The sequence below is a fragment of the Tursiops truncatus genome, chromosome 2 (assembly GCF_011762595.2).
Source record: "Tursiops truncatus isolate mTurTru1 chromosome 2, mTurTru1.mat.Y, whole genome shotgun sequence".
Taxonomy (NCBI): domain Eukaryota; kingdom Metazoa; phylum Chordata; class Mammalia; order Artiodactyla; family Delphinidae; genus Tursiops; species Tursiops truncatus.
Genome location: NC_047035.1, coordinates 78,848,167 through 78,857,623, shown reverse-complemented (window position 1 = coordinate 78,857,623; position 9,457 = coordinate 78,848,167). Strand labels below are relative to the sequence as shown.

The following is a 9,457-nucleotide window of genomic DNA, read 5'->3' as shown; positions in this document are numbered from 1 at the left end:
TCTGTTCATATTATTGAAGTATAAGGGTCCCTCAGAGCCCTTCTTGTAAAATCAAGGAAGTTGTTCTGGGATCTGTAGCTACACTCCTTGAGCCTGGCTCCCATGCAGAAACAACACTGCTTCAATAAGAAGTCAATGAATATTTCCCATAAGCCTTCTTCTTTGCCAAGAATGTTAAGCCTGCAGGCAAAAAAGGAAAATTACAGGACCAAGCGGGGTGGTGAGCAGTAAATACATAATAAGTCTGTGTGGTTTGTAGGTGAAGACAAATTGTGTTGAAGACTATAAAGACTTTCTGGGTGCACATACAACATTCATGAACACCTGCAATGACAGCCTAGACTGTTTTAGTCATGAACGACTTATTCCCTCCCCTCTTTCTAGTTTTCTTAAATTTACAAAGGATCAGCTTACATTATACCTTTCTGCCAAACACCTCCCTACATTATATTAATAAAAGGCTTGGCCGAATATAAAAGTAATGAAACCAAGGAAAGGGCCAGAACCTTAACAAAGATTTGAGCATCTCCAACTCCTAACAAGTATCAAATTGCTCATATTTCTATGAGCAAGGAGTCATAGAATTACATGATTCACGTAGGTCATCTGCCAAAGGAATCATTGTTCCATTGGCACATAGTCAAGTATTAAAGAGAGAAAGATTATTATTACCTTTATACCACTCTTGGTAAATAAAAACAAAGTTCAGTTCTTAGATAAGAAAGACAACTGCCCAGTTGGGTGACTACATAACTAAGGTTAAGTTTCCTGAATTCAAAAATATCTCTCTTGGCCACTTTTTCTGAAATTAGAGCTAGACTTTTAGGCAATTATCCCATTAAACCTCAAATAGCCCCCATACAGGACAATATAGAAAGACATTATCAAACATTAACATTTGGGTATGAATTTCTTTATAATACTCCTTCTCAGAGAGCTATTTAGAGAAAATGGTTTTGAAAGGAGAAATAAGGAAGAAGTTGGTCCAGATAATAGAAGACTTTAAGTTCAGGGCAGTAGAAAGGAATTTTTTTTCCCTAGGCCACAAATACAGGATGAAAATTCATCAAGAAATCATTACCTATTAAGCTATTTATGAAAACAACAAGGTATGAATTAACTCAATCATGAAAAAATGTGCACTAAAACTGTTGCCCCATAGAACTACTTTAGTCTGAATTTACTTTAGAAGGGTGAAATCAGAGGAGCACTGTTCAGATTTTATGTTATGACAGACTAATTTCTTCACTTCAGTCCTGGGGCAGACATGGCTAGATGCCTACCCAATGTCTTTCCTCACTTCTGCTTTGTCTAATAGGACCTTGGCTTTTTGGAGATGTAACAAACTGTCTAGCTAAAATCATTTGCTTTCCCATACTCCATGGCAATCTAATCATGTGGCACAGTCCTGCTCTATGAAACGTAAGCAGACATCTGCTGGGATTGATGGGAAATCTGTTGCTTCTTGATGCAGTCACCATCCATGCCTGACTCCCTCTTCACTTTATCTTTCCTTTTTGTCTGATAAAATATTAGCATAAGATATGGCAGCAAGCATCTTTCTTGCAATCATAAGATGCCAAGCTTGAAAGCAAGAGCCTGCAAACTATGTTTGGCAGAACAAAAAGATGGAAAGAATTGAGGTTCCTAGTAGAATTACTGAGCTGCCACACCTACCCTGTACTACCTACTTCCAAACTTCTTGCTGCAGAAGACAAAACCTGGTCTCTTAGGGCCACTGTGGTAGTTTTCTGTTATTTGTAGCCAAATACATCTCTAACAGACCCCTTTGACCCTTCTGACCATAGACAAATATCAGATCAGAACAGATATTAGTACACCCTTTATTAAAACCTGCTTCAAGTCTTCTCTGGATTTCTGAGCATACAAACATAGAGAAATAAACTCCACTGTGATAAACACATCACCTGTTCAGAGTTGTGTTCTCTCTCTGACATGTCACAAACCATTGATTTATTTCTCCCATTCAACAAATATGTATTGAATGCCTCCTATGGTCTAGTCACTAGCAATACAATAGTGAGCAAAATATATAAAGTCTGTCTGTTATTAGAGCATATATCTAGTTTCCATAAAAAATATCTTGTTTTCTAAGAAACATGCTCATTGATTGGAATAGCATTAACTGAATATTTCACTTTTTAACTGGTTAGCCTGGTAACATACAGAATTTAAAACATCCCTTCTATATAGGTTCAAGAATATAGTGTTTAAAGTGGAAAGTATTACTAATGTTATATTGAAATTTAAAAGCAGGGCATCCATGAATGAATGCTGCAATTTCCAAATTAAAAAAAATCTTGTCTAAACAATGGACTTTTAGATACTTATGGTTTTAATTTTTTCCTTTCATTGGTCTCAATTCCTATATTAGTCTGAATGACTTAGTAGGGGTGGGTGAAAAACAACTTTTGCTGATGCTCAATAAAGTATGTTTGTGTGTTAGATACTGTGGGGAGTGTTTGGAGAAGCAATAGGCTTGCAAAAGATTTAACCAGCCAGGCTCCCCAACTTCATGACAGCTTAAATTATCTACTCCAAACTGCCAGCCACACTCTTCTTGAGACCAGATATTAGACTTTACTTAGGCAGGGTTTCAGGAGCATCTGATGTTTAGGAACCAGCATTTTTTGGTGCATTTACATAGGGACTAGTTTTTACTTTGACTTTTCCCCAATGGACAAAGCATTCTTGGACTGGTCCTGAGGGTTCCCCTGACTCCATAATGCATGAGTCCCTTATGGAGACAGCTGATTTGGGAAGAGGCACAACATATAATAACCCAGTGTAAATTATAAGGAACTGGAGTGGAATCCAGGCATAGAGTAAGTCATTCATGAGTACAACTCAGAATGCTTAAGGCTGGATGCATTATATTTCCACCAGCTCGGCTCCCTGCTATGATGTAGATCTAATAGGATACACGTGCTGTTTGTTTGTATTTCTATTGGCAATATGCTTATAATGAATTGTACAGCTTCCATGAGCATACTAAGGATTGAGTGAATTAATTTTCCTGTTTGGTGATACCAGCTTGTCCTATTCCAATGCAAAGTGTCAATGATGTCAGAATTGTGCTTGAGCATGAATATGTGTACTTACGTTTGAATATAGGTCTATGGGCTCTTTTTTACTAGACTATTAGACGTGTGTGTACATACACACGCATCCTTACATACAAATATATAGCTTGTTCTTAGAGTGGTCCATTCAAATCCTACACATTAATGTAGTCGATATATTCCTTTACTTTCCCAGAATAACACATATTGATTTCAAAGGAAATTAATTTAGAGGTAAGCTACATGTTAATTCTCTAAAACTTCTTGTCTGAAAGTCTAGAGGTAAAAGTCCTACCCTGCATGACTTGGTCAGGGATCCACACCTGAATAACCATGCCTGACCTGCAGTCTTGAGGTAGCATGAGTTCATAAATATTCTTTAGACCATAGTGCTCTTGTTTTGACAAAAATTATTTTTAAATTTCTATTTTTGATCTTTTTTCAATGATGTGATTAAAACACATTATGTTTAAAGGATTTTGCCATAAGTCTAAAGACAGAAGAGATATTAAAGTTGTATGTGCCATCTTTCCCCAGATTTCACACTCATATACCTGGAGATCCACTCTGACTGGTGAGACTATCTTTAAAAATTACAGACATATGAGGATTGGGGGAGAATTTAAGAATTATTTTCAAAATCAATATACAAAATAAAACAGTTAAAGAAAATAAACATATTTCTCTAGGCATTTCAGCTTTAATAGATTAACTGATGAATGGTCTTTTTTTTGGCTTAAAAAAGAAAAATAGTAAATTTTGCTTTATGACATTCAAGTGTTTTGTCAAAATATACCTGGCTGTACTTATTATCTTCCCTTCCAACACTACCAAACACACACATACTCTGTCAGAATAAACCTGAAGAAAACAGGTGCATGCATGAATGGCGTTCTGGTACACATTGTAATCATTTTAATATAGGTTATCCAGTCACAAATGATGCATAAAAATGGGAAAGAGATGAAACTCCTTCCCATCTTCTCTAAGAGATAAATAGAATCACAAGAGCAATAATAATTCTCAACTCAGAAGAAGAGGTCAAAGGGTGGGATGCTCTCCGAAGCAGGAAAATATCAAATCTTAACTGAGGACCAGGTAATGCCACCATGTTGGAGAGCATATTCGTTCTCTAGGGAATATACATTATCATTGCTGTTGTTGAGTCTATTTGTATTATTGCAACTATTCCTGTCACTGATTGACATGAGGTTGTTTGGCATACTTCCTTATATGTGAATCACTGTTCAGAATAAATAAGTATCTGGGACTATGTACGGGGCTTGATATAGTTTGAGCAAACCAAACTTCCAAATATATGTTCTTGGTTCTGATAACAGATTAATCTGGTGAGCTCTCAGAGTCAGTTCCTAGGTTCCTTTGTTCCTCTTTACTTAATGTCAATATGTCTGAACAGCAGGTCTGATACAACTCACCATAACACTCAAAGTTGACATATGCAAATAAATATTACTTTTCAAGTCAAATTCAATAGAGAGACAATGATAAGAATATGAAAAATATTGCTGGTAAATAGAAAAAATAGTAGCAACAATAGCAGTTTTTTACATTTGCAAATCATTTATAGATTAACAATTTCACGATTAAGTTCTTAAGTCAGAAAATATCTCCAGTCATAATAAAAGTTTATTATTAATTTACAATAGAAATGTCTTTGAAAGTTATCAGAAGGTAGTCAAAACCAAGTCTTTACTGTGGATTTAAAAACCTACCACCAAGTCCACTATGCATAGACTTTAAACTTTTATAGAGTTACTCCCCTCAGTTTTTCTAATATACCTGCTAAAATTTCATCCAATGAAAATCCTCTAAAATGTAGCTGTATTATTCTGCTGGGAGTGTGGCAACTCAAGCAGCAGTCATGACATTAAAATTGCTGTTGGTGTTTTATCTTCCTTGCATCACTTACCCCAAACAGGCCTGATAGCTACTTGCCTGGAGCTAGGTCAGGGCAGAGAAGCCTTCTGAGCTGGCTCACTGAGGATGCTGCAAGCCCAGTTCCGACCTTTCTTCTCCAGCAGTAAGTGGGCTTCCTCTGTGCCATTTCCACACTTGTAAATATTTCAGATAGTAGGATCCCACAGGAGCAGAAAAAAATCTGACTCTTGCTTCTTCTTTCTTCTCACATCTTTTCATCCTCAGAGTGGGGGTGGGAAGCTGGGGGAAGGCCTGGTTAGGCTTTGATTCTGAGAAAGGCCAGTGAGGCTTTAAAAACTTGGTACTTTTCAATAAACAATCAGATATTCCTTTCAGAAAGTTTCCTCTTAACATCGTTCATGACAATGCCAACGTTAATGATAAAAATAAAAACTATTTATTCGTTGGTGCTATAGGTCAGGGATTTCTAGATTTTCAAATTTTATGAACCTAAAAATTAATCAACAATAGAAAAAACTGGGAAAGTGATATAAAGCTGCCAACTTTTCATTTCCTATGAAAGGTAATTTGAATACATAAGTACTATCTTTTATCACCGCTGTATAAAGAAAAGACAATTTGATACCAAAATTGTAGGAAGAACCCCTGAATAAGATGTAGTTTCTTGGGGCTTCCCTAGTGGCACAGTGGTTGAGAATCTGCCTGCTAATGCAGGGGACATGGGTTCGAGCCCTGGTCTGGGAGGATCCCACATGCCGCGGAGCAACTAGGCCCATGAGCCACAACTACTGAGTCTGCGCGTCTGGAGCCTGTGCTCCACAAGAGAGGCTGCGATAGTGAGAGGTCCACGCACCGCGATGAAGAGTGGCCCCCGCTTGCCACAACTAGAGAAAGCCCTTGCACAGAAACGAAGACGCAACACAGCAAAAATTAATTAATTAATTAATAAACTCCTACCCCCAACATCAAAAATAAATAAAAGATGTAGTTTCTTATTAAATTGAATAAATTTGGCTAAACAAAATTCTCACTGCTTTTTATTTTTGTTTTTGTTTTTGCCAGCCTAATAATATCATCACCCACTAACCCCAACTGATACGTATCCAAGATATAAGCATGTACACAACGAGGAAAGAGATGATATGCTGTCTCTTTAATTAGTGCTAAGTTTTCCATTATTCTTTTTATATTTAACATTGTATCAGTGCTTTAGGGCCTAGAAAGAATTTGACTAGATGGTTGCTTCTCAGAAACAGAGACCATTAGAATTTCAGTGATCTTCCAAAATCTACCTGTTTTAAGGCCTTCATTTTGTAAGTAAAAAAATCAAGGACCAGCAGGGCCCAATTTCTAAATACCACACAACTTCCCTCAATGAAAGGTGTTAGCCTCCATCTGTCTATAGCAATATGGTCACCTTTCAAATTTATAGTCAACATTTGTCTAATAAGCATCAGATATGTCTACATGTTATTTCAGTTACGCTTATAGATTGGTTAACCTTTTTGGTAGAAGTTAGCAATCCCGTTACATAGATAAGGAAAATAAAATCAATATGTAATTAACCCAAGTTCATACTGCTAGGAAGTGGTAGGGTTGCCATTTGGTGAGATCTTCTCCAAGTTAAATGTCTGTTATTCCTTACCATATAATTAGAAGGTATTAAGTGGCTCTATAGGCCCAGCACTCTGATTAGTGCTATAGCATTTGCCAGCTAGGTTGAGAATCTTAGGGCTGTCATGAGAAGAAAAAGGGGTGCCTTGAGCTTCAGTTGCTCTCTTCTATTTATTAGGGGAAGAGAGAGTGAAAAAATCTATTTTAGTAAGAGTAATCCAGTGTGGCACATGTCTAGGAATATAGGGCAAGTCAGATAGATGCCCCTCCAGACCCCAGTACATTGGCTCAATACCTCTTGATTCCAGGCCATGATGGCTCCCTCCCCCCAAATTTTTATCATTTCCTGGTTAATTCTTCTGGTACTACCTGATGATATCTCTGTATTGTTAAATGAAATAATGATTTACTTTATGTCACTATATACATTTTCATATGCTTAAATGAAGTGCCCTACTCTCCTCATCCTAGTGCCAGCCCGGTGCTGAAATCTCATTTCCCCTTGAGAACAAAGAACAAGAATCACATTTTAGGCATTCTGGCGCGCAGCGAGCGGGTCTGGCGCTGAGCTGGGGTGGAGCTCGGTTCCCCCCACACACACCCCTCCCACTCAGGCGCGAGCCCCACCCCTCCGCCGGCCAGGCCCACCCCGACCGAACTATCCCTTGCGGCGCGAGCCCGGGGCGGCTGCGGGCATCCCCCCAGCACAACCCCCGCCATGGGCAGCCAGAGCTCCAAGTCTCCCCGGGCGACGTGAACGCGGAGGAGGCAGCAGGCGCTTCCCCCGCTAAGATCAACGGACAGGAGAACGACCACGTGAAAAGCATTGCAGACTTATCCCCCAAAGGTGAAGAGAGTCGCCGCCCTCCCCCCCCACCACCGTGAACGGAACAGAGGAGGCAGCCGGGGCCACTGGCGATGTCATCGAGCCGGCACTCCCTACCCAGGGCGCTGAGGGCAAAGGGGAGGTCTCCCCCAAGGAGACCCCCAAGAAGAAGAAGAAATTCTCTTTCAAGAAGGCTTCCAAATTGAGTGGGCTGTCCTTCAGGAGAAATCGGAAGGGGGGTTGGGGGATCCGTCTGCTTCCTCACCCACAGGAAGGGCAGGAGCAGGGTGGGTCGGTGCCTGCAGTGAGGAAGGCACTGCCCAGGAAGGGAAGGCATGCGCCACCCCTGAGAGCCAGGAGCCCCAGGCCACAGGGGCAGAGGCTGGTGCTGCCTCCAAGGGAGGAGACACAGAAGAGGCAGGGCCCCAGGCGCAGAGCCATCCACCGCTCTGGGTGGAGAGGGGCCCTACACCAGCTGGTGGGCAGAATGAATAGCTGGGTGGGGGCAGGTGGGTGATCTTAAGCTGCAGAAACTGTGCTGTCCTTGTGAGGTCACTGCCTGGACCTGGTGCCCTGGCTGCCTTCCTGCGCCCAGAAAGGAAGGGGCTGTTGCCCCCTAGCCACGTTTCCTCTCATCCTCTTCCTCCTGTGGATTCTCCACTCATCCATCTGGTTTTCCTCTTAAGGCCAGTTGAAGATGGTCCCTTGCAGTTTCCCAAGTTAGGTTAGTGATGGGAAATGCTCCTGCCCCTGTCCCTTCCTCCTTCCCTGTCCCCACCTGTGCAGAAGGCAATTGCTGGTTTTCTTCCCCAATTCTTTTCCAAGTAGGTTTTGTTTACTCCCCAAATCCCTGAGCCAGATCTGGGGGTGCCTACACTCCCAAACCCTGAGTGTCCAGCCTTCCCCTGTTGAGTTTTTAGTCTCTTGTGCTGTGCCTAGTGGCCCCTGGGCTAGGGAGGACACTGCCCCCGTTTAGGTTTTTATAAATGTCTTACTAGAGTTCAAACCTCCAGCTTGTGAATCAACTGTGTCTCTTTTTTGAGTTGGTAAGCAAGTATTAAGCTTTGGGGTGGGGGAGAGGTATGTAATGTGAAACAACTTCTTGTTGTTTTTTTCCCCTCCCATTGTTGTAAATAACTTTTAATGGCCAAACCCCAGATTTGTAATTTTTTTTTTCTAACTGCTAAAACCATTCTCTTCCACCTGGTTTTACTGTAACCCTTGGAAAAGGAATAAATGTCTCTTTAAAAAAAAAAAAAGAATCATATTTTGTTTGTTTGTTTTCTTGAATCATATTTTGAATGGCACAGTACTTTAATGTAGAGGCCCAGAAATTATTTATTAATTGCTTCTGTTTTGGTTGAAAGTACCAGGAGTAGGCAAATTGTGTAATAGATAATGTTTGTCTCTGGCTGTATTATCTCTTCTTTCCATACTTTTTCTCCTCTTTTGTGTTACTCTCTTCTACACCTACACCCCCCAGCCCAAAAGAAATTAGCCCCTTAATACTTCCTACTAGATAAAATTATGTAGCCCTTTCCAGAAAATTTGTCTTCCCTCTGATTAAAACTCACATTCCTTCTGTGCCCAGATCTCAGCTACATGTCACCTGTCCCAGAAGTTCAGCTGATAAGCCAATTAGCACTAAAGTATGATGACTACAAGAAGTAGTTCATTAATCTGTTAATAGAAGCACTAGATTATAACTGGGGATATTTGGAGACACAAAATTTGAACCTATTCACTCAACTTTTAATTAATATTTGAGTACACATTACGGTTCTCAAATTTTTCACCATTAAGTAAAGCTTTTTAATTCATTAGACTCCACAGTCCTTATGTTTTGATATATTTTGTTTAGCAAACAAAATTTATTTTAAGCAATATTTGGTTTCCTGTTTTATTACACATACATATCTGTTAATCAAAGCTTCCGGTCATCATGAAGTAACCAGGATATAATCTTACTGAACTGGTAGAATCCTAGCCAACAGCCGAGAAACTCATCTCTTTAAACAGTCTGTGCAGTCTTATC

General features: G+C 40.0%; 1 pseudogene; it reads left to right on the top strand.

Moving 5' to 3' along the window:
- The first annotated feature begins 7,314 nt into the window (after positions 1–7,314).
- On the top strand, positions 7,315–7,998 carry LOC101319698 (MARCKS-related protein-like; annotated as a pseudogene).
- Positions 7,999–9,457: the final 1,459 nt, after the last annotated feature.